Source organism: Rhinolophus sinicus, linkage group LG03 (assembly GCF_036562045.2).
Source record: "Rhinolophus sinicus isolate RSC01 linkage group LG03, ASM3656204v1, whole genome shotgun sequence".
Lineage (NCBI taxonomy): Eukaryota > Metazoa > Chordata > Mammalia > Chiroptera > Rhinolophidae > Rhinolophus > Rhinolophus sinicus.
Window position 1 is genome coordinate 14,920,165 of NC_133753.1, and position 22,956 is coordinate 14,943,120.

General features: G+C 35.4%; 1 long non-coding RNA gene across 1 annotated transcript in view; it reads right to left on the reverse strand.

Annotated features, from left to right (window-relative positions):
• The window catches only part of LOC141570517 (uncharacterized), a 712,144-nt gene that overhangs the window by 468,226 nt on the left and 220,962 nt on the right, over positions 1–22,956 (reverse strand). The window contains exon 5 of the long non-coding RNA XR_012494572.1: positions 6,198–6,233. This is a non-coding gene — a long non-coding RNA (uncharacterized LOC141570517). The remainder of the gene's footprint in view (positions 1–6,197; positions 6,234–22,956) is intronic.

Below are 22,956 nucleotides of genomic sequence, written 5' to 3' on the forward strand. Positions count from 1 at the left end.
GCAGTTCCTTGTAGAAAAGAGGGAAGGAGAAGAAAGAGGAAAGAGAGGGTCAGAGACAATGAAAAGGAGAAGGAAAGATAATTTTAAGCTTTAGTTAAATTGTTCTTACTATCCACCTGTGCCTCAAGTCTTGAACAAATTTGAAGACTTAAAAAATTAAAAGTTTCAAAGAGCTCCTCGGCTAAGCTGACCTCAGTGTTCTAAGAAATTCTAAAGTGATGGTAGGCTCTGTCACACTAGCTCTAAAGGCAAATCTGCTTAATGAACTGAACTCTTCAATTATGAAATAGCTAGAAGCTAAGTTATGTTCACAATGTCCTTAAAACAGCAACAAAAAACCTTCCTTTCTCAAATCCAGCAATCAGTTTAATCCCATGAATGTAAATAAGAACTGACATGATTAAATCCTCTTAAATTAAATTTATTACTCTAGTTCCAACAGAATATAAATTTTAGTAAAGTGTTTTCCAAAGTCTTCCTTTTTTAAAGTACTTAATATGTTATCCCTAATATCTTCCCTATTATTATCTATGGTAAGAGGATTCAAAATATTCATAATGTAAAGTATGTGATGAATGTACCATGGTACCATAAAATACTTAATATTTAGTTTAAAAATTTCAGAAGTTGAGGGTGGCAACCTAAATTATTTGCAGGTACATTCTTTACATAGCTATGTGGGAGCAATCTGTTCTCTGCTTTCACAGTTCGACAAAAAGAAGCTTGCTCTTTTATTCAGCCACCATTTACCTCTAGCAAATCAACCAATAATGCAACCTTTAGCTCCACTTCTTCAGCTGGTCTATTTCTATAATCCATGAAAAATAAGACTTGATATAAGTAATGACTTTTAAGTTATTGAATACAAAAATTATATAGTGATAAAGGTCATTAAAAATAATTTATACTACTTTACTCTGTGGAAAATAGCATTGTCAGCTGACAAAACAGAATGCAACCTCTTTCATCTAAGGCTTCAGGCATCCTGGCTACTGTTTACCTTAAGCTCCTTAGAAATAGCTATTATAGAAAATCTGATCAGTTCAATTGCTTAAAGTGGATATATTGCATACAAAAATCCTAAGGACTAGATGATATATTTAATTATTTAGCAAACACACATTACTGAGCTTCCAGGAAATTAATGATAATGAGGTACACACAAATAGGTACCACGATATTTATGACAAGAAGGATGATCATGGTAATAGTTAACAGAAAGAAAGCCAGCCACTGCGTTACCCATGATTTTCCTGACGTAAATTTCATCACTTAGGGAGGAAGATGTAATTAATCATCCCATTTGAAAGATGAGAAAACTGAGGCAAAGAGAGTTCATGCTCTTCTGGCAGCACTATGGCAGACAGTGGAAAATATGACCCTTCTACAGATTTTGCAACAATGATAGTCACACATGATCTAAACACATGAAAAACACCAGAACATATAATAATTTGTTCTTAATTAGGTACGGACATGAGAATGCATGCAAGGAAAATAGCAGTTAAGTTCAAAGACAAAAGCTTTGGTGTTCATAGAATTTCCTTGCTCTCATTCTTGGAAATGGTAGTGTTTGGACAGAAGGAGGATGGGGGAAACCATTCCTGGCTAAGGGAAGAGTCTAAAACAAGATACAAAATAACGTGTAAAACAATACATATATATTTCTTCAAAAGGGTCTAAAATAATATATCCTTTAGAGTTAAAAGAAAATTTCCATGCACATTTCATGGACTCTTCACTTCATTCTTGAGGCGTAGGTAAGCAGGACATTACCATTCTGATTTTAAAGATAACTTTGTAAGGCTCAGTGAGGCCCAATTAGTGGAAGAGTTGGGACTGAAACTGAGTTTTTCCGCTGACCAGCAGCCTTTCTAGTATATCATCTTCCAAAGTAGCATAATAAGCATGGTACACACAGTGAGGGGTTGCAGATGGAGATGAGTGGGGAAAAGAAAAAGATCAAAGAAAGGGTGTTTTTTTGATGGTAATAGAAGGGATTCAATGTGGATATATGAACATAGTCAGAAAGGTTTTAAAGAAGACATTTATGAGTTCAAATGTGATTGAGGTAGCAAGAGGGACACAGTGTGCTTTGTGGAGGAGAGTAGACAATGTCTCATACTGAGTTTTGGGGTCAGACAAAGCTGGGATGTGTATGGCACGCTATTTAATGTCTCCAGCCCTGAGTTTCCTTATCTTTAAGGTGAGACTATTAATCCCTCCATCACCAGAGTTTTTATGGTGACAATAAGGATCAATGTGATAATATATGTTAGATGCACACAGCAAGCTCTCCTTGGAGAGCAGTGATTGCAATGATAACTCGGAACAAAGTGAAACAGAAACAGTGTTTGCAGTTGGTTAACCTGGAAGCAATGTAGAACTTGATCAAAGGGAAAAATGATGTGGCATCATTTACCATATGAAATTCTACTCTCCTCCATAATATCCTTAACTGGTTTCCCATTAGGTTTATATAAAAATCACCAAACAAGGAGGCACTAGACTGAGGGGGCTCTAATGCCTTGGTCACCTAAGCTAGCGTGAACTCCTGGAAATGCCTCCAGGTGAAGAAGAAAACCAATCACAAACAACCAACTAGGCTTTCCCAAACAATACAAGCCCTTAAGCTATAGCTAATCAAATATTTTCCTTGCTTTGCTTCCCTGTCTTTATAAAAACCTTGCTCCCTAGCTTCTATGGGTGGAATACTTCTGACCACTTCTGGTTTGGCATTGCCTGATTGGAATCAATGTTTGCTCAAATAAACTCTTCAGAATTTTAGTGTGCCTCATTTTATCTTTGAATACTTGGAATAAAATTCAAACTCTATAGCTTGTCCTCCAAATACCCACATAAGGTGTCTTCTGAATTCTCCTCCAGGATTATCACTGGAAGATCGCCTCCTGCTCTCTGATCCCTAGCCATACTGGTTTTGTTTATTTCCTGCTCTTTAGCCTACCTGGAATGTTCTTTCCCCACCTGGTCTCAACTTAAGTGTTACTTCTTTAGATGAGACTTCCTTAACCTTTTGCTGTCCTCATCAATTGATTATTAAAATTTGTAATCCTATACATATTTATTTGTATGTTTTTATTCAAACAATTGACAAGGAAACTGAGAAGCATCAAGTGACATGCACTGAACTTCTCTGAAGCTCTGAGGGCTCTAAGGATAGAAAGAAGGACAATATAAAGATCTGCCGAGGGAAATAAACCATTTTTATAACACTTCAAGATATCAACGCAAGAGATGTCAGACGTGGTTAAAGTGATTAAATGTCAAATTAAGAGGAAGAGGAATATATCTCTAAGTGTTAGAGTGGAGAAGGAATGAGGCTCTTCTAAGAGCTGTTGAAGAAACCATCAAGGAATTTATCACTTAAAAACTTTAGAGGTCTAAAGACTGCTACAATAGTTGTCTAAGCTGCAATAAGAAGCTATGCTTTAATCTCTTTAAACCTGTGCATTAATGGTATGTGTGCAACCCTGTGTATGTGCGTGTGTGTGTTCCCTGTTCTTTTGTGTGTATGTTTGTGCTTCTGTGTTTTGTTTCACCTTTTGTGTGTGTGTGTGAGAGTAACTGGGATGTGTGACAACAGAGACAGTGTTTGGAAAGCAGTGGGAAATGTGCCACTTGCTGGATGTCATTTTGTTGCATGTGGCTTCATCCTTCTCTCTCAAGTCTCCCTCATGGCAACATCACTAAATTATGAAGAGTTAGACTGTGAGAAGGCTTCCATATCTAAGAATCACTCTTATAAATAACCCATATGTTGGAGAAGACAAACATATTACACACAAAATAAACTAAAAAATGCTTACTAAATTAAATCATTGATTTGCCTTATATGATATACCACGGCATACAATTTATAATTCATATACTTTCATTGAATAGATAACCGACCTGCTCATGTCTTATACAAGGACACAAGGCGTGTGTAAAATAGAACTGCAATATTAATATCATTTAAAAGATGTAACAAACCTGAATGTCTTTGGGCAATTTGAAGGCATATTTTGCACTAAAGCTGGAGAGACAGTGGTTTGCTTCAACAACTTCAGTGTTTTATTTGTTTGTTTGTTTTTGACAAGAAGTACAAATGTAAAAGACAAGTATCCCACTGTGCCCATGGGTCTGGCACAACCACTGGTAAATATCAAACATGTCCCCAATTAATTAGTGGAAAGAGAAAAAAAAAATGCTTCGAGGAATGTCAAGACAAAAGAAGCCTGAAATCTGACAGCTTTTGGAAGATCCACAAAATAAGGAGCAAGTATAAACTTGAAATTCCATCTTCTAAGGGATTCTTTGTCAATCAACCATAACATTGTTTTTTGGAGATTTTCAAGGTAGGTGTGGGTTTAGGACTAGGAAATCCAAATTACAATCAGGTAGACAAGTGAAGTTTTGTACACAATCAGATACACTGTTGCTGTCTAGGTCAAAAATTTAATTATCACATCTTTAGATAGGCTCTCCCCAAACACCTATTCCAATTCAGAAACACTAATTATTCTCAGTTATCTCCATCATAGCACACTGATTTTTGCATTATTCATTATGTTCTGAAAATACATCATTTATATGTTTATTTATTTGGTTATTGATTGTTTCCTCATTTTCCTCAGCATGGATACTATGAGGCCATGTACTCTTTTGATCTTATCGCTTATGTATCCCTAACTCATAAAATAGTACCTGACACATAGTGGGCTTCAAGTAAATATTTATGGGAATGACCTAAAGATAATATAAGGAACACAAAACGATAGAATGTCTATGACATAGTAACAACATATTAATTATCTACTCAGGATTTACTTGATTTTGTTGTTTGTTCCTATAGCTTAAAATATTTTGCAATAACTATAGTAAAAGATATAATAATTAAAACATTCAAAGTCAAAAAGTGCTGCATGTCATTTGTTAAAGGACTGTGCTGATTACCTTATTTATCATCATAATTACAACGCTGTCTCTTCAAACCAGAATTAGATTAAGTAACTGTGAATACAAAGATGGTTTTATCCTTAGAGAGGGAGCAATCCTTTTATTTTACTTATTACCATTCATGTAGGCATTCAATCATTCATTCCTGTATTAAAATTTCTTAAGTGGTTAGGACCTGAGATCGTTCTAGTAGGTTTTATAACAGACATAGATCCTTCCTTCTAGGGAATCAGAATCTAGCAGGCAGAGAATCAAGGAAACCAGAATATACCAGTATGATGCAACACTAGAGTTGTGTATAGTAAACTATGAGAACACAGACCCTCACCTGGCATAAGTCATCAAAGAAGGCTTAGCAGAGAAGGACTGATGGCAGAAAGTAGAGGTTAAGTCAAGCTGAAGGAGTCATTTGACTGGAAATCAAGGAAATTTAACTAGTTGGTATGAGTGGGCAGAATACACAGATGCTCCTCCACTTACAATGAGGTTATGTCTTGATACAACCATGGCAAATTGAAAATACCACAAGTCAAAAATGTGTGTAATACACCTAACTTACCAGACATCACAACTTACTGTAGCATACCTTAAACATGCTCAGAACACTTACCTTGGCCTACAGGTGGACAAAATCAACTAACACGATGACTACCCTGTAGAATATTGGTTGTTTACCCTCATGATGGTGGGACTGGCTGAGATCTGTGTCTCACTGCCACTCCCAGCATTACAAGAGAGTACCTACTGTGCATCACAATCCGGAAACACATCTAACTTCAAAATTCAAAGTATAATTTCTACTAAATGCATATCACTTTTCACACCACCCTGAAGTAAAAAAATTGTAACTCAAATCATTGCAAGTCAGGGACCATGTGTATTTAGGAATGGGGCTAGACAGGTAGGCGAGAGTCACATCACAGGAGGACTTTCATGCTATGCATGCTACAGATAACATAAGTTTAAAATCTACCTATCATCCAATAAGACTGTAGCTGAAAGGATGGCCTCAATTATACCACGTGATGCAACAGTATACAGGACAGTCTGCTTGCTGTGTGAGAAGCAGGCCTTCTCATGGTGACAGTGCCTTCTCATGGTAACATGGCCACCAATGTACTCATCTTTATAGATCAGAAACTCAATGTGTTTAGTTCACCCGGAGTTCTGGTTAATTAAGGATGGTAAAATTCACAAGAGATCAATAATATTAAGTCAAAGTATAAAAAGACACTCACGTCAACTTGTCAATCCATTTTCTTGCAGGCATGACCCTAGAAAGAGAACAAAAGAGTTGGAAAACATTATTGATAAAGACATTAAAATAAGCCATCATAATAAATCCATTCATCTATGACAGGAAAATCAAAATAGAAAATTAATTAATGTGCATAGTCAGAGTCATTTAAGAGGACTGAAAATAAATGCATACACATTGCTCTTTGAATCCCCTTTTCTAAACTCTAGATTGCATGCTTTTCTTCATAAAAGAGTTTTTAGATTGTAGTAAATCTGATTGGATTTCAAGTTCTTAAAGTTCAATAAGGATATGTTTTGTGTGTTTTTTTCCAAAATAAAATGTCATCAGATTAAAATGTAGCATATAAGCTCTCTAAAATATTTTCTAAATATGAAATTATGAAGTAAAATCACCTTTTAGCTAAACACTTAAACATAAACTCTATTGATAGTTTATTGGAAAGTCTCGCATCTTTTTATACACATAATGTACACATAAACATATATTGCTTTGTAAAATTCTTTTTGATTTAAGGATAGGCTGTTAATATCTAGTGACATCAATTAATATTCCTCAGTTTTGTGCATAGCTATGCCTGCACTTTATATATTCAAACCACTTTGATTAAAATTTAGGTTATATCTACTGTAATTTATTTTAATTATGAATATATTGAAAAGCATATCTTTCCATATGTATCTATATTTACTTACTTTTATCATAAAATAAATTTTTAGAAGTGGAAATTATATGTCAAAGAATTGTACATTTTGAAGATTTTGGATAAAATCTGAAAATTTTGCTTTCCAGAATTTATCTCTTAAGTAGTAAAGTTCCCACACTTCCATTAAAATTAAATTCGTATTTTTGTCAATGTTTGTCACTTTGATAGGCAAAAATATATTTCATGTTTATACATCTTTGATTATGAGAGGGACTGAATATCGATTCTTACTAATCCTTCACTTTTCTTTTTAATTGTATCCTTACATTACTTTCCATATTTATATTAGGAGGCTAGCTTTTGTTATTTTATTATCCATATCTTGAATTCTATTAATGCAACCAATATTGAGCATCGCCAGGTGCCCAGACACCCTTTTAGGCATCTAGGCCACAGAAGTGAGCAAAAAACCAAAACAGTGACTACAACAATGAAAGATAATTAATTAATCTAATTAAGTAAATATTCTGATATTTTCTACATTGAGGGTCAAACACATGCTACTAAATATTCACCCCCCACAACCTTTCCAGTGATATATTTACATATCACCTCTTAAGTATTAAATGCCTCTGCAGTATTTCAGTGTATATACATTATGATCTGATTTCTATTACTCTCCCTTTTCAGAGAGTGATCTCACCACTTATCTCCAGGTTCTTCCATTGGATCAATATTATATATATATAAAGTACTGGAATGCAGAAGAAGAAACAATCAAATCCCTTTTAGAGAATCCCCAACACCCACAGGGCACTTTGGAGGAAAGCCTGGATGCTGAGGCCAAGTTTCCTTCACCTAACCCAGTTTGCACGCCTTCATCATCATCACAATATGAGTGAGCAGGTGCTCTGAGGGATGAGGAGCAGCGCCAGCTATGACAGGTGGACAGGATGAGTTATGAAGAGGAGACGACTTGCTTGTCCTTTTGTGCAAGTTCTGTTTTAACCTCACTTGTAAAAACAGGAACTTGCTTACAAACCAAAAACAGAAAAAGAAAAGGATCTTAGCTCCCATATTACACCTAGTTAGAGACTTGAGAAATAGGACAGCTGGCATAGACAAGACTCGTAGCTACCCTTATCATCTGTGCACTTTTTAGGTAGACATGATAAATGGCGTCGCTCTCCTATCAGCTAGCCAGAGTTTCCATCAAGGCACTCTTCAGACCTTCACCACAAATTTAATTTAAATCGTTCATGCTCAAAGAAGTCTCAATATTTACTCTTCCCACCTCACATTTTTGTTTTGCTTCGGATTGCCTCTGCCCTTGCTCTTTCAAACAAGATCTAAATGGAAAGTGTCAGAATATTATGTCAAAAGCTGTTTAGATGTTGTTGAACAGAGTACAGATAAGCATCCCAACTTCTGAGTGTTTGGTGTAACCTGTTACGTCTTTTAACCTGCCTTTAGGAAGCGGGTCAGGGATGTGACAGTGTTTCTCAGCGCTGTAACTCACAAATGAGTCTCAACACCAAGAGGTGTACGGTGATTGACAACCTTAAGGATAAACACAAAGACTCCCCAGTAAACTGTCATCACCAAGGACGATATTTGGAGGCCGCTCCATCCAGCCCCTGCTGAGTGATATGCTACATCAATCAGTTCAGGACTGTATCATTCTGTGAACGAGAAAATGTGTAAAAATTAATCTCATACTAGGGTCAGTGTTATTTCTGTGGGTAGAGTTTTACCATCCACTCTTCAAAAAGGCAAAATATCATTTTTTTAGTAATTGTTTAGAAGCAACAGACACTAAAAAACCTGTAAGATGATTGTTTGCGATTTCTGTTCAAATAAAGTAAATAAATGGCTGAATTTACCTTGTGCTTAATTCAAGCCACGTTCTTTTTTTATTATTATTATGGATCATTTACATAAATTGACTACCTTGTGGGTGATTTTCATATTTACTTCAGGAAGCTTCAGGTGTTTTGCAAATATTGTGTCCTTTAAAGGTCACTAATCTTAATGGCCCTAAGAGAGAGGTAAGAATTGTTTTTAAAGCACTTGAAAACTACTCAGGATTAAAGCATCTCAATCATTTCTGAGAGCAAGCGCCTATGACTGCATAATGTGCAGCCGTTTTCTGCCTGGGACCACGGAGAAAGGGATTCACAAAATCAATGCTGTCACTACGAGTGCAAAAACCAGAAGTGGGGTTCAGCCATGAATGTACCCACTCCGTGTAATGAAAAAACTGGTTTAAATTACATACTACTAGAAAAAAAATTAGCTTCTATATAGGTCGAAGAACATATCAATGACCCCCATTATGAGATAACACTCAGGAGTGCACGTAAAAGTTCGTAACAGATCCAATCTCATCCCCCTCCCTAGTGCTTTCTGACGCCAGTGTTATAAGTCATGCTAGGCTGTGAGCTGACTCTGAGGATGCACTCCAAGTAATCGTCACATGAAAACCAATCACCCTTAAATCAAATGATTCCATTTAGCTTTGTTCCTTTGATAACATTCTGGAATGTATGTTCAAAACAAAAAAAATATATAAGTTTTCACGTTTTCTGCTGCAAAGATTTGAAGCATTTGGAAAAAAGAAATATATATATATATATGAAAAAGTGACAATAAAGTTTGCTATGGCTGAAAGGTGTTTTGATTTTTTTTTAAGTAGTCATTCATTCATTTATTTACCATGTCTTTCTTCATTCATTGAGCACTAAATTTAGGAGCTGTTAAGTTCTAAGAATGCCAAGAAACAGCATAAAATCTCCTGCTCTGAGAGTTGGCACTCTAATCTCACAGGAGAAACAGAAGAGAAGCTAGCTAAAATACAAGTTGATATTTGCTGCAAAGTTTAAAGATGTGATACCATATAGAATTTTTTGTTGTTGTTAGAGTTTATTGGGGTGATAGTGGTTCATAAAGTTACATAGGTTTCAGGCGTACAATTCTGCAATGCATCCTCTATATATCACATTGTGTGCTCACCACCCAGAGTCCCTTCTCCTTCCATCATCATATATTGGATCCCATTTACCCTCATCTACCACCCCCCTCCCCCCTTACCCTCTACCATGTAGAATTTAAAGGCTCTGACTTTAACTCTATGACCTTGGGCAAGTCACTTAATCTCTTTAAAAGCTTCCCTTCTCGGAATAAATGGGAATAACAAGAGCACCAACCTCACCTTCTGGTTGAGAGAATCACATGGAATAATATAGGTAGTGCAGTTAAGCTGTCATGAGGAAATGCTCAGTAAATCTTAGCTATTTTCATTGCTGTTATTCTTTTAGAAGCAAAGTGTTCTTCGGGTACAGAACAGGTAGCTACTAAGTCTTGGAGAGGTAATAGGAAAGCACCCAAAGAGTAGAGTACCTTGGTATGACATCCACCTGCTTACTAGTGTTCTGCATAAGGAGAAATATTTTTACAAAGTCTTACTTGTAAATTAATCCCTTCTTGGCCTTTACCTAAAGCAATTTAAAAAGGGGGGCAAACAGTTTTGGTTAAGGCAAGCCTTAACTCAATTCTTAGTATAAAATCACCATTAGGAATTTTTCGTTTCCCTTTCCATCTTTCTTTCTGACAAATTATAATAAGACATTCAATAGTTGAGGTATTTATGTTAGAAAATGAAGTAAAGCATATATTTTAATATCTTTCAAAAGAACAAATGGAAGCTTATGCGTGGAGTCAACACATGGCCATCGATCCTAATTAATCCGTTTGGTGGAGTTTCCTTTGAATGTAAGCTTACATACTTTGCAGTCAGCTGCTGGTTAAAACAAGTCTGTTTCAGTCAGATGACTATACGAAGTTTACCAAGTTGTCCACACTTCAATGCTTCCAAACTTGACTATGATAACACAGTGGGCTACTCCCCGTTGTGATATCTTTGTAACAAGGACTGAAGATGTTTATGATTATGGCAAAGTCATTTATTGAGAATTACTGAATCGTATTCTTTAATTGGAATTATGATTATATATTTATATGCATCAATGTTGAAGGATAGCAATTTCTCTCATCAGACTTGAACTCTTTTTTACAAAGGTCAGATACAACTTTTAGCCAGCAGAGCTAAGAGAATACTTCCGCTACAAGCTGAAGTGTCTTCTGTACATGTCACAATATTCCTGAGATAAGATGTATCCTTCTTGCTTCAGTTCCCAGTCTTTGCCTCTACACGCATGCAGTGTACAGACTGCAAGTACCCACGCTTCACAAATTTTACATGGAAAGCTGTGTATCTTTCCAATGTTGGCAAAACTGAAATCATTTGGGTGGTTACTAAACTGACTATATCTTGACTCTATCTTTATTTGTCACTAAATTTTTTTAGCAATTCTAGGCTATCTATGGGATTAGATTTTGCAAATGTATGAAAGGCAACAGATTTATTTAAATGTTTTCTTGGTGGGAAGATTCATTTCCTACTTAGTCTTATTTTATGAAAAGAGAGCCCTACTTTTTGCACCAACAGGAATGTCACAGCAATCTGTAAGCAACACCACCAAATATCCCCACTGCAGTAGGACACTAGAGAACCTTACAGTTTCATCATGCTGTGGGGCTTGCATTTATATCACACTACAATGAATTGTTACATAACTTCAAATTGCTCTATTTCACATATTAATCATAAAATCTCATCTCGCTTATCAACCCACAGAATTCAGCCAAAATGCTTTTAAGATATCTACATCTGAAGGAATATTATATCATCTTACATTGTATAGGAACTGATTCTGAAGATGCTTTGCAAAGAAGTTCCAAAATCATTTAGTAATCGGGAAGCATCCCAGAAACCTTCTCATAAAGATGCAGGTGAAAACATCACTCATCCAGCAGATTGTTTTAGAATAAGTCAAATTGCTTTGTATCCACACTTTGAATAATGAATAAGGTACTTGATTATTGTTGCTTTGACTGGGTAAATGAATATTCAATAAGAAATCATAATCCTAACCCAATGGCATGTACAACCCAAAGAAGACACCATGTACTTCTTCCCTTCTAAAGAGAGTGGATTTTTTTTTCCTGTGACTTCAGCAGACTATCCAGGAATTTTCCACAAGCTTTGCCTTTGATAAACCTCTCACGTCAGACTCTGGATGACTAGAATTACTTTCTTGTAGGCTGATTCCCAATCATGTGGTCTTATTTCATTATAATTACCATTATAGTCCTGGCTAGAGGGTTCTGCTTCGTTTTCCAGAGTTACAATTCCCTCTTGACTATGATTAAACTGTCTTTGGATTCATGGGCCTGGAAAATTTGAACAATCCAATTTAATGAAAAACAATTTTCATAGCCATCTGGCAATGGTCTGAATATTTCTAGAAGTTAACTTTTTGCATATTAAACCCCTAAAAGAAATAATTAAATCAGCTTTCATAATAGCCCACGTGGAGAGAATCCGCTCTGTGTGTTCCTACCAGCTCACTGATTTGTGTATCTATTGTACTTCCTCAGTAGTTTTGGAGAGAAAAAGATCATTTATATAAATTATAATCGATGGGGGTCTGAATGCTGAGCATTTTGGAATAGCCTCTTGGGTAAGTTAGATAGTTAGAGTCTAAGAAATTAATCTTATCTGCTTGGATTCTTTCATCAAGGCAAGATTTAAATCAATTAATTATAATTTAGGAAATTTTCAAAGCTAAAAGCTTTCAGAGTGAAAATTATGTTTGGGTAATTATAAAGAAAGTTCATTCTATTTTAAAAAGATAGACTCAGAAAATGCTATTTTGCAGGTTCCTTAAGTTGTTTATAAACTTTTTCATTTTGTTTTTAGTCTGAAAAGCAATCTCAAAATTGTGAAAATAATTAACCATTTATTGATTATAGCATTTGAGCTTACTAGTAATGGTAACTCAGAGTCTCTCATAAACAAAGTAGATACTTTTGAATTTCAAGTCTGAGTATAGCTTATATAACAATCGATAATGGTTATACTTTCCTAGAGAAATTTGAAAAAAAACAAAACACCTCCACTGAACTTAAAATGTGATTTTTCATTTAAATTATTAGTGGAAAGAGCTAGTAAATTATGTCTCCTTATATATTTGGTTGGACTTTCTAAGAAAGTCTGGGCAAACAATCTTTCTGAAAAATTGTAGCTACCCAAATATACTTTTTGGCAAACCCTCATCAGATGGTAAGGCCAGATGAGAATGATGTTAATTTCATGGTTAAACTTGATCCACATCTCTCCTATTCCTATTTCTGATGTTTTTTTTCAAAATAAGACTATAAGTCTCACACACTATGAGTGATACTAACTTCATATATATATATATATATATATATATATATATATATATATATAGAGAGAGAGAGAGAGAGAGAGAGAGAGAGAGAGGTTTGTGAGTTAAGTAATATACTGAATGTTTAAGTATATATACAGATCTTCTGTCACCCTTTGGATATCAGTCCATGGATTTGAGGACATTAATAGATTCTTTTTCAAAGAGTATACAACTTATGTAAACAAAAAAATCACTTGCTTTATCACCCAATTCTTGATAACTTTAGTGGAAATGAAAGCATTCCATGAAGACCAAATTTATTTTATCACTGCTCTAAAGTCCTAAAGTCGGAGATATTTGCAAAGCTAAACATTCATGGGTAGCCAATATTCACAATAATGATGGTGATAAATCTAAATCACAAGGTACATTTGGAATCTTAATTTAAAGTATTCTAATAAAATATTTGATAGAGCCAACAAAACATTGGCTGTTTAGGTAGTTAAGCTGGTGCAATCAATAGAAAACGGTTTAGATAATTGCCTTTCACAAAAGAAACAAACCTAGTTTTACACTATTTTAGAAAAATATTCTACAGGAACTTTTTTTTTTTTTTTTTTTTTTTTTTGGCTAATCCATGGGAAGCAAAAAAAAAAAAAAAAAACTAAAGGAAAAAAGGATTTTATTCTGGCCCTACTGTTTATCACATTCCAGAAATCATAATCTTCTCTGTGTTACTATAATCATCTCCACAGGAATTAATTGTGATGTCACAGAAGATTCTGACATTAAGTGGGAAATAGGCAGCAGGAATCTAGCTCTAGTAAGAGCAAAGATCTCTTTCCTATTAACATAAAAAATAAAAAAAATGTCGTACATATATCATGAATTTGTTTAAGAATGGGATCCAATTAAATAAGAGTGAATAAATATCTGAGACTGTCAAGTTTCTTTACATTGAAGTTTTCAGACAAATGTGAGGGTCAAAATTTGGTGATACATTAATTGAAGTCAGATTATTTTTGTTTTTTGTTTTGGCAATTATATCAGAAGGGTAATACATATTCTTTCCATTCTATTATTAACTGGTTTCTCTCACGTGTTTAACTAGACCAGAAAATAAAATGGTATACCCATCAGTAGGTCTGAACCTCACTGACCTATCTCAAAATCTCAACAACTATCTCAAAATCTCAACTATCTCAAAATCTCAACAAGCTACTCCCCAGGGCACCTGATTTAATTGGCCTGGGAGAAGGTCTGAGCATGGGGAACTTTCAAAGCTTCCAGGTGATGCTCCTGGGCATTGAGGTTTGAGGACCAGTGTGCTTTATCATTGTGTTCCCAGCAGGAAATCATCATGGGAATCCATGTATTTCATCTCTCATGGATTCCTCAGACAGAATTTTTAGAAAGCACCACATTTTCCAAGCATGGTTTATCATCGAAGCATATCTCCAGATCGTATCTCAGAATTTCATTTCAAAAGGCACACCACTTCATAGAGCATTTCATGCGAGAAGAAGCTGATGTGTGATCTTGGGACAGGAAGGTAAAAGCTTGCTAATTACCCAGGAAATGTGGCAGAGCCGCAAAGCATCACATGCCATGACACCCTGGGAAAAGAAGGTTTTCCCAAAGAGCGGCTTTCAATGGAACAAGTGCAGCAACTGGATAGGCTCCTTTGAGAGCATTTGTGGGACACTCCCCAGGGAGCTTCCGAAAACATGTCGGACGCAGGAGGTTTTACAGGGGAGTTATGAAATAAGAGCTAGGTTTACCCTTTTAGTTATTATAATTCATTTACTCATCATCAGTGTCTACATATAATAAGTATTTGAAAATATAAACTCAAAAAAAGTGTAAGGAATATTTCCTGTGCTTTACTCAATTACACGTGGATAGAGGACACCACCTACTAACACATACAGGTACATGATAAGCGGAATATTCAGGACCATGGATAAGCTATGAGTCTCTGTGTGAATGAGAACACGTGCCTCCTCTGGGAGGCTGCCACTTCACAGACAGAACGCCTACAGTCTGACGTCCCAGTCAATCCGTAAGCTAGGTAACTTCGTGCCATTCCCCCGAGGCTGATCTCTAGGGGCAGACCTGGGACTGCCTGGGAGACAGGCAATTAAGTAATCTCAGTTCCTAAGTGGGGGAGATGCTTTTTGAACCCTTAGAAATTCTGCCCATGTCTGGATCATGATCCCAGATCCAGACAGAGTGAGGATGGTTTCACAGCCGACTCTGGAAGGTGTGTGATTCTGTGACAACAAACTTGATCACTCTTCTTCTGGGCCATATTTCCTGATTTGTTTGAGCTGTAATACCATGGACCAACTGAATTGTGCTTATACTGCTAATGTAGAATTGGATATACTATAATACTTTGCAGTAGATACAGATCGTGTTTGTCCTATCACTAAATGCTAGAATCAGAATTAAATACATTTATTTTTCTAAGTGTAGCAGTGGTGAATTTGTGAGGTTTCTAAAACCAATTTAAAATGCAGCAGTTCATCAGGCATGTATATGGTCTAGATGTACACACACACACACACACACACACACACACACACACACACACAGTTCTGACAATTAAGTTCAGGAACTTGTTGCAACGATGTTGCTAACCTTTTTTTTTTTTTAATATCAGAGGGTTATTCATTATGAATTTGTACAAAATGGACAAACAGTTAACCAAGTTTACTGTTTGGAAGTGCTGAAAAGGCTGCATGAAAAAATTAGACGAGCTGAACTTTTCACCAAAAACTCATGGCTCTTGCATCACAACAATGCACCAGCTCACAGCACTGTCTGTGAGGGAGTTTTTAGCCAGTAAACAAATAACTGTATTGAAACATCCTCCCTATTCACCTTATCTGGCCCCCAAAGTCTTCTTTCTTTACCTGAAGATAAAGGAAATATTGGAAGGAAGACACTTTGATGACATTCAGCACATCAAGGGTTATACAACAACCTCTCTGATGGCCATTCCAGAAAAAGAGCTCCAAAATTGCTTTGAAGGGAGGACTAGGCTCTGGCATTAGTGCATAGCTTCCCAGGGAAAGTGCTTTGATGGTGACCATAGTGATATTTAGTAATGAGGTGTGTAGCACTTTTTCTAGGATGAGTTTGTGAACTTAATTGTCAGACATTCAGTGGGCGTGCGTGTGTGAGTGTGTCTGTGTGTGTGTGCGTGTATTTATTGTGGACAGAAAGCTAAAGTGTTCTGCACAAAAAAGCATAACTTTTGAATTTCTGTGTACGCATCTAGACCATAGGTATAAATTGAGCCCAAAATGTATGTCCCCAAGACAAGGGACAACAAAATGCAAGAGGCAAAGGAACCCAAGAAAAGAACAGAAAGCTGGAGTATTTTTAATTACACAGACAAATTTTGCTGTAATGTACAGCCAGATAATTACATTATTATCCTCATAATAGAATGGCGAGTAGATTGCAAGTAGTAGTCTTGATAAATCATGCTTTAGAAAAATCAAAGTGAAAAAAAATTGTACTTGATTTTTGAGCCCTTGCAGTATGGAGAATTGAGATAGCTACAAAAAGTTAAGGAAAGAAGAAATTGCAATATCAGCAAAAGTATGAAATTGAAGTTGGCAGGGACTTCAATAAACGCGTAGAGTTGTTGTCCATGTAAGGTAATAGACTCCAGGCAAAGCACTTAACACAATACTTTGCATTTAGAACGCATACAATAAACGATTACTATCTTCACCACCATTTTATTTTTACTAGGGCCAATTGATGTCAATTGTTATAAATAATCTCCCACATTATGGAGATTCATTTGGAAGGACATAATATTTCAATTTAGATAACAGTAAATTATGGTATGGTTTGATATTCTGGAATATCCTGGTTTACAATGGAAATATACTTAGTATGTAAGAATGTTTGACTGATTCTAAAAGTATCGAAAAGGAAGGTCCTACTGCTTTGTTTTGTTCAAGCCGCTACTTATCTTCATTAGCCAAGACAAATAGAGTTTGATTTCCCTTGAGCTTGGTGATATGCTTCATAATAAGAAAACAAGCCATACAGAAGGAAGAAATTTGGTATAGAAATCTAGATTTCTGAACACACTTAGATTTTCCAATTTCAATGTTTTTGCTTATAAAGAATGAAAAGAGACAAGTATATAAGAGATCTGGAGGTGTGGATGGGATGGGTCCATTATTCCTACTTATTCTCTTGGGGAAATATACCTGGTAAAATACACATACCTTTTTGAGCTTTCCGTAGATTCCTTTTATTAAACAACTGTTTAACCACCTATTTTTTATACATTAAAATAATAAGGTTAAATCTACCACAAAGATATATTACCCACAAATACAATCCAGAGGAAATGCATTTTTGCTTTCCTAATAACAGTAGAAAAAGAGCTAGGGATTAGATTTCCTATTAGCGAAAATAAGCACTTTAATAAACTGCTCGGTATCTCTCAGGTATTGTAAACGGCAGCTGGTATTAGAATTGGTCTCTCACATAATAGATAGCCATATAAACCCGCATAACTTAATGGAGTATAAATTAAGCAGAGTCTTTGGATAGTTTAAACATATAAACCCAGCTTTTTGAAAAAGTTTTAATTTCTCATTTAATGATCTTGACAGTTTTCTACAATGGAGGAGAGTGAACTCTATTTCTTCTGACCCTTTTAAGAAACATCATAAACAACAAAATTTTCTATATTAACCTTATTAATATGAAAGCAAAAACTCTAAATACCAATTTCCTTAAAATAGTACCTTAGATCAGTATAAAAGTGAAGCATAAATTATAATTCATCTTATGTAATCTTTTATTTTGCTTCCCTCTACTTTTAGATAAAATATATATTTAGGTTTAAAAAGAGCTGTATTTGCATGTTCATGGGTATATATGTATATGTGTGTGCAGGTGTTTGCATTCCAATTTTCAATTTCCTACAGTTAAAATATCCTGATTAAGGCACAGTTGGAAATAGATTTGAAACATAAATAAAATAATCAGTGAATGATCATTAATAATTTGAATGGTGTCTCATTTCCATGTTCTAATTATTATCCTAATATCTTACTGTAGCAATAATAATTGTTTTATTACTAATATCTATTTCCTCTATAAATGATTAGAATATGCATGTTGACATATTATATTTACCCACAAGATCAAAATAATTAGCTGCTCAAAAGTCAGATATTTATCCTCAGATATGTCATCAGTATACCCAAACAGGTATTTTAATACCTGTATGATTAACACAAAGGCTTTCAATCATAACAATTGTCATCTAACAGTTATTACTAGGGAAGCAAATTCAGATCATTGATCTATTTAAATCAAGCACCCCTGATGTTGACCAACAATGTCTCAAATGTTTGGTTGTAAAACATAGTATGTTTTCTATAATAATTGTGATTATTAGTTATGCACTTACTTATCAAATAACCTAAACTTGTATGATTAAAAATGCACCACATAACATCTCTAAATCATTGAGGCAGATAAAGGGAAATGTTTCATCCCAACTGCTTGTTGCACCACCTACATTTGGCAAAGATGACATCTCTTCTAGTCTCACTTTAAGAAGGGAAAGCATACAAGGCGACTCTCCTTCAGGCTATCAGAAGCTTAGTAGCTAAAATGTTGACTTGGACTTTGTTTTTGGTTTGCTATACTTTAATCTGTCATTTCTAATGGGTTTGCTAACTATTTAGCCACAATTAACAATCTTCTGTTACTTATGCTGACATATAAAGCTAGAGTCCTTTTGGTCTTTATGGTCATATACAAATATTATAGTACAATAATATATGGATATACACATTCATGACTAAGAAACTATGTAAGAATTGTTAAATTCATGTCCTAATTTGTAAAGTTGGAAATGAAACATCTTTCTATAATTGTTCTTAATAACTTCTGCTTATCAGATCTGGTGACCTGGCTTTTGCCTGTGTCATGAGTGGCAGTTATGGAGATCTTATCCATCATCCTTTGTGACCCCACCTTAATGTCCCTGAAAGAGCCTAGTTGACTTAAGATGATGACATTCTCAAAATAAAAAGTCAATTTTGATGTTATGTATTGGGTTATTCATGGTGATTTCACAATCCAACAAATATTTTAATGTTATACAAAAGTTTTATATTGTATTTACAAACATACAGAGTAGCAGTGGAAGGTCAACAGTAGTCTTGCATTTAAAACACATTTCATAAGAGAGAAAGTAAGGAACATGGAAGAGGAGTCCTATACGTGAATGTGAAAACTATCGGCTGTAGCATTTCTTTCCCATGTACCCTGGGATTTTCAATGGAACCATCCTCCCTTTACTTAGTCATAAATATTACCATTCTGAGAACCTGAGCAAATGATAAAGTTTGTGAGTCTTAGATTCTTACTCTGAAAAGTCTGTGCCTTACCAGGTGGTCCTTTGCAGCTCCAAACTCCTATGAACTGGCTATAGAATCAAGCCTAGGAAATCCCAGAGTTATGGTATTTCTATGTTGCCAGCAAGTTTTTTCATTCCAGGGGTCACATTACTTTTCAATTCTGCGAAATCTATTAGCTTTATGGGAATATTGCCTGATGTGGTGCTGAATGCTCTGCCCTCAGTGTTCCAGGAACAGAGCAGGGAAATTAGCTTTTGCTTTAGCTGAAATTCCACCTCTGAGGGGCTAGAAAACCATGGCTCAAATTAAAGGCAAAATGAATATTTAATTTAGAGTGTAGTACAGTCCTAAACCTCCTGTGATACTTTCTATTTCCATTCTTTTTCCCTCGGATGAACTGACATAAGTTACATTTTCAGAATGAAAAGCAAAGAACATATTCAGTTTGGACTGTCATAGCATAGAGACAAAAATATAATTCAGAATTATCTTATTTTAAAATAAGCCTTTGAATTGACAGTGGACTGTATTGTATGCTACATAATACAAGTTTTTTATGTAGCAATAATATACTACCTTACAATCTTGACAATTTACCCTGACATTTTGCATTAACATTGCAGTTAACTATTTGATGATATCACTCTCCAGGAATAAGGGAGTATTTGAGTGACTGATCATTTTTTCCCCCTGCAGTATTAATACAAGAAGTAATAATTGGCTCACCATGTATGTCATTTATTATAGTTCAGAATTGTTCACTAAACACCCAAATGTGTGATTGTATAAGGGTCTACATTTGGTGAACAAGTACTGCTATATAGACTCATTTTTCTCTTTGACACCCAAAATGCACCACAGGCATATTATTAATCAAATACTGAAGCATGGCTAGAAAAGCCTTTTTTGTGGACTTGTCTAAGGTCTAAGCTTTTCTAATTCTTACCTTGAATCACAAGTTTGCCTTTGATTCACATAGTGACAGTGAAATTTTATTTTAAATTTGCTATTATGCTTAGCAAGTCATATTTTACTTCTACAACATGATACAAAAGACATGGTAGGCAAGTCAGCCAGCATCTCCAGATCATCATTCTTTGACTTAAGGTGATGGTTTTTCTCAAAGCAAAAATGTCAGTTTTGCTCTTATATATTGTGTTATTCATAGTGACTTTGACTTTGAACAAAATTTTGAATTTTGAACAAAAATATATAAATATAAAACATAGCTAAAGATAAATGATAGTATTTTATTTAATTACACATTTTCTAAGATAGAAAAAAATGGAGAGAGAAAGAAAGGAATCCAATAAACTATTAAAATACTTCAAGAAAGTAGAAGTGTTAATAGCAATAAAAAAAAAAAAAAAAAAAAAAACTACACACACACTGGCACGCATGGTCTGACAATTAAGTTCATGAACTCATTCTAGAAAAAGTGCTACATACCTCCCTGCTGAATATCACTACCGTCATCTTCAAAGTACTCCCCTTGGGAAGCTATGCATGGATGTCAGCGCCTGGTCTACCCTTCAAATCAATTTTGGAACTCTATCTGGAATGGCCATCGGAGCTGTCATCGTATTATCCTTAATGTCCTGAATGTCATCAGAACGTCTTCCTTTATCTTCAGGTAAAGAAAGAAGTCACTGGGGCCAGTCAGGTGAGGAGGGAGGGTGTTCCAATACAGTTGTTTGTTAACTGGCTAAAAGCTCCCTCACAGACAGTGCCATGTGAGTGTATCATTGTTGTGATACAAGAGCCATGAATTGTTGGCGAAAAGTTCAGGTAATCTGACTTTTTCACACAGCCTTTTCAGCACTTCCAAATAGAAAATTTGGTTAACTGTTTGTCCAGTTAGTACATTTTCATACTGAATAGTCCCTCTGATATAAAAAAGGTTATCAACATCATTGCAACAAGTTGGTGAACTTAATTGTCAGACCTTGCATGCGTGTGTGTGTGTGTGTGTGTGTGTGTGTGTAGCAAATTTTCTTATTCAGCATTGATTTCCTAAAGAAGCATGTCTTCATGCATAGATTTATTTCTTCAAAACAAGTTAGTTAATGTTTCCACTCTTCTTTCACCCACCCACAGATGATTTTGCAATTGTTTCCAACACACCCACAGATGATTTTGCAATTGTTTCCAATTGAAAAAAAAAAAGGCCATTCCATTTTTATGTCAGAGGATATTGGTCACAGAATTACTTCCCAATTTGTTTTAAAACAAGCATTCTTTATTGCTCTCTCAGATAGCTGTTGTTCAAAATTAGCATTTGTGTACTTTTAAAACCTTGCATGAAATTTGTCTTTTGAAAATTCTTATAGATGCTCATTGCAGGATGTGGGTTGAAGTTCAACCTCTTCATCAACGCCCAGTGATGGGCTGCTGGTGTGGAAGGATTAGTGTGTCCTCTCAGTTTGTGTGCTTCAACATGCTCTATCAGGGACCTGATTTTGCAGCAATATCATGATATGTTCACTAAATTACTAGACATACCTCATGCATGCTGCAGGGAAGATTTAGTTCTCTAGGGAATGTTCTGGAGAGCACGGATGCTGGGTAGTACTTCTCAGAATGAGAAATTATAGCGAGATAATCAGCATAATAGGTTGTTTTCAGACACAGCTATGGGGGGGGTGGGGGGAGAAAGAGGGAGATGGGGGAGAGGAAGATGAGAAGGAGAGAAGAAGGAAAGGAGACATGGTGGTGAAGGGAAAAGTGATTCTCTTCAAGAACTAATTAAAAGTCTCTGACAGTGGTTCTAAAGATATTTTTGATCAGGGGCTTTTTTTTTTTTTTTTTTTCATCCTGAAAATAATGCACTCACATTCCAGAAAATTAATATTCTTTCCTATGAAAGCACTGCATAAAAATTGAAGTTTCCCACAGACCTCCTAAACTTTACATATTCCATGTTAAGAATGACTAAGAATACTGGACTTTGATGTACACTATCTTCTTGTAAAAGACAGAGATGTCCCATGACCACACTGCTGACCTCACCCTGGAAGCTCGAGAAACACTGCATCAACTCACTGAAGTGTGTGCATTTGGAGGAGGCCCAGAAGCAGCTGTTTGATCTCTCGGTACTTTTTAAATACTTGGTACATAAAGATAAAACTTCCCCTGCCACTTCACAATGCTCAAAGTTAACTGCAGTTATCAAGTACACCTGTGTACCCTCCTTCTGCCTTACAGTTCTTCACTGAAGACAACAATAGTAGTCTTCAGAATATTTTGCTTTTATTCTCCCTCAAAGAATTGTTCCCACTTATAAACATTGCATCACAATTTTAGAAGTTTATTTTTGGTTAATAGGAGATAAGGACAGGAAATACTTTGTAAGATGAAATAAAGACATGGTAATTGGAATAAATATTGCATACTTTAATAAAATGG